Source organism: Saccostrea cucullata, unplaced genomic scaffold (assembly GCF_032062105.1).
Source record: "Saccostrea cucullata isolate Sc308-1 unplaced genomic scaffold, CSIRO_AGI_Scuc_v1 ctg4306, whole genome shotgun sequence".
Taxonomy (NCBI): Eukaryota; Metazoa; Mollusca; class Bivalvia; order Ostreida; family Ostreidae; genus Saccostrea; species Saccostrea cuccullata.
Window position 1 is genome coordinate 1,534 of NW_026931038.1, and position 5,530 is coordinate 7,063.

Sequence of the window (5,530 nt, forward strand, 5' to 3'; positions counted from 1 at the left end):
GACTTTGGCGTGGCCATCGAAGTTAGAGGTTCTATCGTACTTTTGATTCCTACATACATTAAATATGTATACAAGTTATACCGAATACTTCTTTAAAACATATTGATTTGCACTTTGCAGATAAAGAAAAGTTTAAATATACATTTTATCCGTTATCTAATCTAAACTGAGTAAATTACGAGTCAGGGAGATGGCGAAATAAGTTTAATTTACTAACCTTCGGTTTTAAATATGCTTGAATATGGCACGGGATCAAGCTTCAACAGTATCAATCCCACACATGGTCAGCAATGCAGCCAAAGAAACACTTGAAAACAAGATGCCCTTTCAGGTGGTTTTTAGTTCGGTCCCATAAAAAATTCCAAAATTCTAAAAAATCTGAGATAAAGATTATTATCAACAGGAACAGCGAAAATAGATCAGGAAAACATTATGACCAACTACAAATCAAACTGCAAAAGAATGACAAAAAGGAAGGAACATGCACAAATTATATTATGTTTGGGTATACATGAATTTACATAAGAATGCATTATGAAATAAAAATACGAACAATAAACGCATTGTTAAGTACGGCAGAATTTATTGCACGGAAGTCTTGTCCTACCTCGAAATGAAAAGATGGTCGGTTTTTTGCTATATTCACCACCATTTGAAATCATTTTGTTAATTCTTTCCTCAAGTTCTTTAGTTGAGCTTTGAAGATCTATATTTTCTATTGGCATTGGATCTAAGGGTGCATCAACTTCAGATTTCTCAAAGGAATTTAATTTTTCTTTTAGAGTCTTTTCAACAGATAAAAATGCAATGACATCACTTCCTGTCAAAGCTTCTTTTGAAATACCACAACATTCTGACGCATTTTCTATAAAACATTGTAGTTGTTCCTTTTTCTTTCCTAGTCTGTTAAGAATATTTTGCAAACTTTCATTTGTTTCAAGAATCACATTTTTTTCAAATTCTCGAATATATTTAACCCCTCTTTCTGCTTCGGTCTTCAGATTTTCCCTGCCTTTTCTGTTACTGTCTGAAATTGATGCATATTCGTTTTGCACATTTTCCCATATCTTTTTTGCCCTTGTTATCTTTTCATGAGTTGCTTGGTAGCTTTTTCTCATATATTTCTTGGGTTTTTCATATTCTTCCTTGAGAGGCTTATAAGCATGATCACTGTGTGATTCTACAACGCAGTTGGCACAGACCGGTTTGCAACATGATATTGTGGAGCAAAAATACTTCAGCTCATTTTGTTCATGATTAGGAAGTAAGCATACATTTTGGGGTAAATTATCAGAAGATAGTTCTGGTGTCATTAAGGTAAGTCACTCGTCAGCTTTTTAGAAAAGTTACGCAAAAGCTTTTACTTAAAAACTACTTATTTAAATTCAATTTTTATAACATATTAAAATTCAACAATGTAATTTTTTTAAAATTCAATGAAAATGCTGCTAAAAAATCTACAAAGAAGCAAGATTTATGAGGGACTATTTCTTTTGGTGGAAGGATATTTAGCAGAAAATTCTGCAAATCTGCACATTTATAAAATTTAATGTAATGGAAATTTAGCCTCACATACTTTTACTCGGAGAATAGTTTCCGTTTTTGATATTGCTAAAAATATTTAATATAGGTCTTAATTTATATTTTTAGACTAAGTTTTACACCTTCCCTCAACAAACTTTTCCAAAAAATGAAAATATATTAAGGAAGTCAAGATCAAATTTACACCATTTTTGCCTGAAAATCAATATTTTGACAAATATTTCAAATTTAACATTACTGACCCCAGCTTTTTCTTTCATTATTTTAAATTACTCGGTACTTGTGACTGATCAGCGCTAAAGTCGTAAAAAGTTTGATATAAGAAAATATTTTATTGCCTATTTAGTTTTTTAATAACCCAAATATGTTCCTTTTTAGTTCAAAAAGTTCACACAATGATTAATCATTAATTTGCAAGATTTGTTAAATGATAAAAATTATTCAAACTATTCTACGTAAAATAAGACTGTAAATTTATTGCCATGGTAACATCTGATAAAATATAATAAGGAATAAAGTAATAAACCAAAGAGATAAAATTTAAGTGCAAAAATGTCAACTTCTTTGTACCATAGATCAGTAAGATGCACACTGACCTCCTATTTTCTCTGCTGATTTTGAGTTACACTTTATAAGTACTTATCCAAAATAAACTTCTCAAAAAATCCTTGATTTAACAAAATTTATATTACATCACAATATGACATACATTAACACAAGGAATTTTGAAAAGATGATTGACGTGCATAAAAAAAGGGAAAGGTCACTTAAATACATGACACAATGAAAGTTACACGTAGAACAAAAGTACTTATTGATCATGTCCATATGGAAAGTTACATGTGGACCAATGAACACTGTAAAAGTTCCCGATCTATTTGTTTTCCATCATTGCTTATCCGACCAATATATTTCACACCATGGGCGCCAACATATTCTTTATGAACTGGACAGACCCGCTGAACCTATCCCACATCCCATTAATTATGAAATTCCCAATGCCGTCAGTGCCTTCGCCTTTTAGGGACATGATTCTTTTCCCATATTCAAAAAAGTTGTATGGTAAAAGGATAATTGTTATTCTGTGTGTAATGTCCTTTCCATGTTCCAGATTTGGCTGAAATTGACTGAAAAAACAAACAAAATTTCAAGACATTATATTGTATAGGATCGAAACCAGTATAGATGTCAACGCGAGGAAATCTTGAGATACATTTATAGAAGAACACCCAGAAGTTTTTGGAACAGGCTACATTGCGGCAGTTACAATTTACTACTTTCAGTAATAGAGACATTTATTTGTCTTTATTGAGACTGTAATTGGACCCATGCAGCACCTCTGACATGTTAAATCAGTAGTCTACCGATTTCGCTTAAGGATTAACCCCTTAATAAAGGTTCGTAGGAAGCTTTGTATCTGCATTACCATATAGACAATGTATACTACTTTAATACAAGTGCTATTAATAATAATACACCAATGTAGGCAAACTTGCTTATCATGATTAAGCAAGCGGTACATTATTGTATGTTTGCTAAATACCTTACGACAGAGAAGATTCAAAGAGATTGAATAATTGATGAACGTCGACTGAATAATTGATAAATGTCGACTGAATGATTGATGAATGTCGACAGAATGATTGATGAAAAGTGACTGAATGATTGATGAACGTTCACTGAATTATTCTTGAAATGAGACTAAATGTCTTCTGAAATGTGACTGTAAGATTACTGAAAGTTGACTGAGAGATTACTGAAAGATCGCTTTATAGATGGGCGTTGCATCTTTTCGGATCATTCAGCTACCATTCCGTTTTCTAAAGTTGCAGTCATGTCCCTTGGTTACATTGTACATATCGAATTCACACTTCTTGTTATGTGAAGGAGATTTGTTTGTGTTAGTTATTTCTTAAATAGTGTACTAATTCATGAGTACATTTATTAGAAAAAGAAAACAAGGATCTGTCTAAAAATTATAATTTCTGAATCATAGTAATTAGTGATAGTAATAAAATCCCACATGCTTAAGCATTGCTCTTATTAATTCATTTCTTTTTTTTTGGAGAGAGAGAAAGAGAGAGAGAGTAAAACATACCATGTTGAACAAAACCAAACTGTGTTGATATCTATGTAAAAATGATAATTGTATTAGAATGGATTACAACACTTACAAAAATACGAAAATATGCAAACAGGTTACGATAGCTGATTAAAGTATCAATCATTGTTCGTAAATAAACAACAATATGAGAACATAATTTTACATGCATGGCAAAGGAAATATTATCATTTACGCTAAAGTTTGTTTCTTTTTTTTTTTTACTTTGTATCAACGTTAAAGTTTGTCTTCATTTTGATATGTACAATTATGTTTACAATTGCATTTAGTACAATATTTCAGCTGTTTTTTCCTCTTTCGAAGGCATTAAAATTATGTAAATTTATGTACAGTGCTTTGTACAGAGCGTACTCTACTGTTAACGTGGTTTAAAATGTTTCTAAATAATGCACAAAACGTAAATGTTTTAAATCAAGTCCATTAACATTCACTTTACATGCATCTTTTGATCGCTGAGACTCTGTGTCATCCTTTTTAGGCCACACCAGTTTAATTTCCTGATGTTCATTGGTACTAGTACGAGTGTGCGAGCTATCATGTACTAATAGTAATATCATTTCTTTTTGGTACAGGCAAAAAATTTAGACAGAGCATGAAAGAAATTTGGCGGACAATTATATCATTCTTTATACTACTTTTTTCATATTTCATAAAAATATGACAAATAGGGAGGGGAAAAAACAGAAACTAGCACAGAATTATTTTCCTTGTTGCGGGAAACTTAATACAATTTTACATGTATGTATTTGCCAATGTTAATTGTTTTTGAATGCATGTACGAGCGAACGGGTCCGGCGAGCAAAAAAATTAAATTGGTGTGGCCTTATCAAGAAATATAGCGAAACTTGCTTGTCAATTAATACTTTCCCACGTACCGCATTTGATTGAAATATTCTAAATTACTAATTACGTTTATATGGTTGGATATAGAAACAGAAATCCTTCCTCGATGAATCGCTTGGCAAAGAAAAAAAAATTAAAATTATGAAAAAAAATCTTGGAGAATTTGCGTTTCATAATGTAGATTTCTTTAGCTTTGCATCCTTTTAATTGACTTTGTGCCAAAATTATTGAGCTGCATAAATGTACATGTATATCATAAAAATTAATTTTTGTTAAAGAGCTTAACATGATGTCTTAAAACGAAAGTAAAAGATATTTTTACATATTAGACGTAAATAAATTTTTGACCACGAAAGCATCTCATGAAATAAGTACTAATTAAAAATTACAAGATAAATCGCATATATGACCAGATAATTTTAAAAGGTACACAACTAATTTAGTTTTACTTACATAAACACTGTGTATTCTATACTTGTGCAGAAGAAGTAAAAGATGTATAGCAGACAAATATTTGTGTATCCCAGATAAAATATCCGATACGTTACGATCAGTGCACCTACGACCGAATTGTAGAAATGAGGAAGATAAACTAATATTGATGATTAAATATAATATATTGAAAAAAATCAATTTGTTCAATTTTTATAATATATTCTCTCTCTCTCTCTCTCTCTCTCTCTCTAAAAAGTACACTGTAGATAATATTAAAAACACCATCGTCAGTCTCAAATTACATACCTATATTGAAACGGAAATTGTTTTTGTGATTTAGTTTCGTATAAAACGTTAGGCCTCCGTTTTCTTATAATTCTTAAATACTACAAAAATAAATTCTAACATTATTTAAGTAGTTTGAAACTGCCTCTGTACTGGGACTGCACTGAGGTAATATATGTTGTGTTACAGAATCTTAGGATACCTCTCTGGTGACAGGCTTGTTGAATCTGTCTTTTCTCTCAAACCTGTGATAAGACCTGAACATGTATAAGGCACACATCTGCAGGGGATAGGTTGTAAATG

At 31.1% G+C, this 5,530-nt stretch overlaps 1 long non-coding RNA gene across 1 annotated transcript; it reads right to left on the bottom strand.

The window, feature by feature from the left end:
* Window positions 1-2,591: 2,591 nt before the first annotated feature.
* LOC134231168 (uncharacterized) lies at window positions 2,592-5,046 on the bottom strand. Its single transcript, XR_009984514.1, has 3 exons — window positions 4,961-5,046; window positions 3,641-3,671; window positions 2,592-2,669 (listed from the first exon to the last, which is right to left on the bottom strand). It is a non-coding gene; the product is annotated as an uncharacterized LOC134231168 (long non-coding RNA).
* Between the last annotated feature and the right edge of the window lie 484 nt (window positions 5,047-5,530).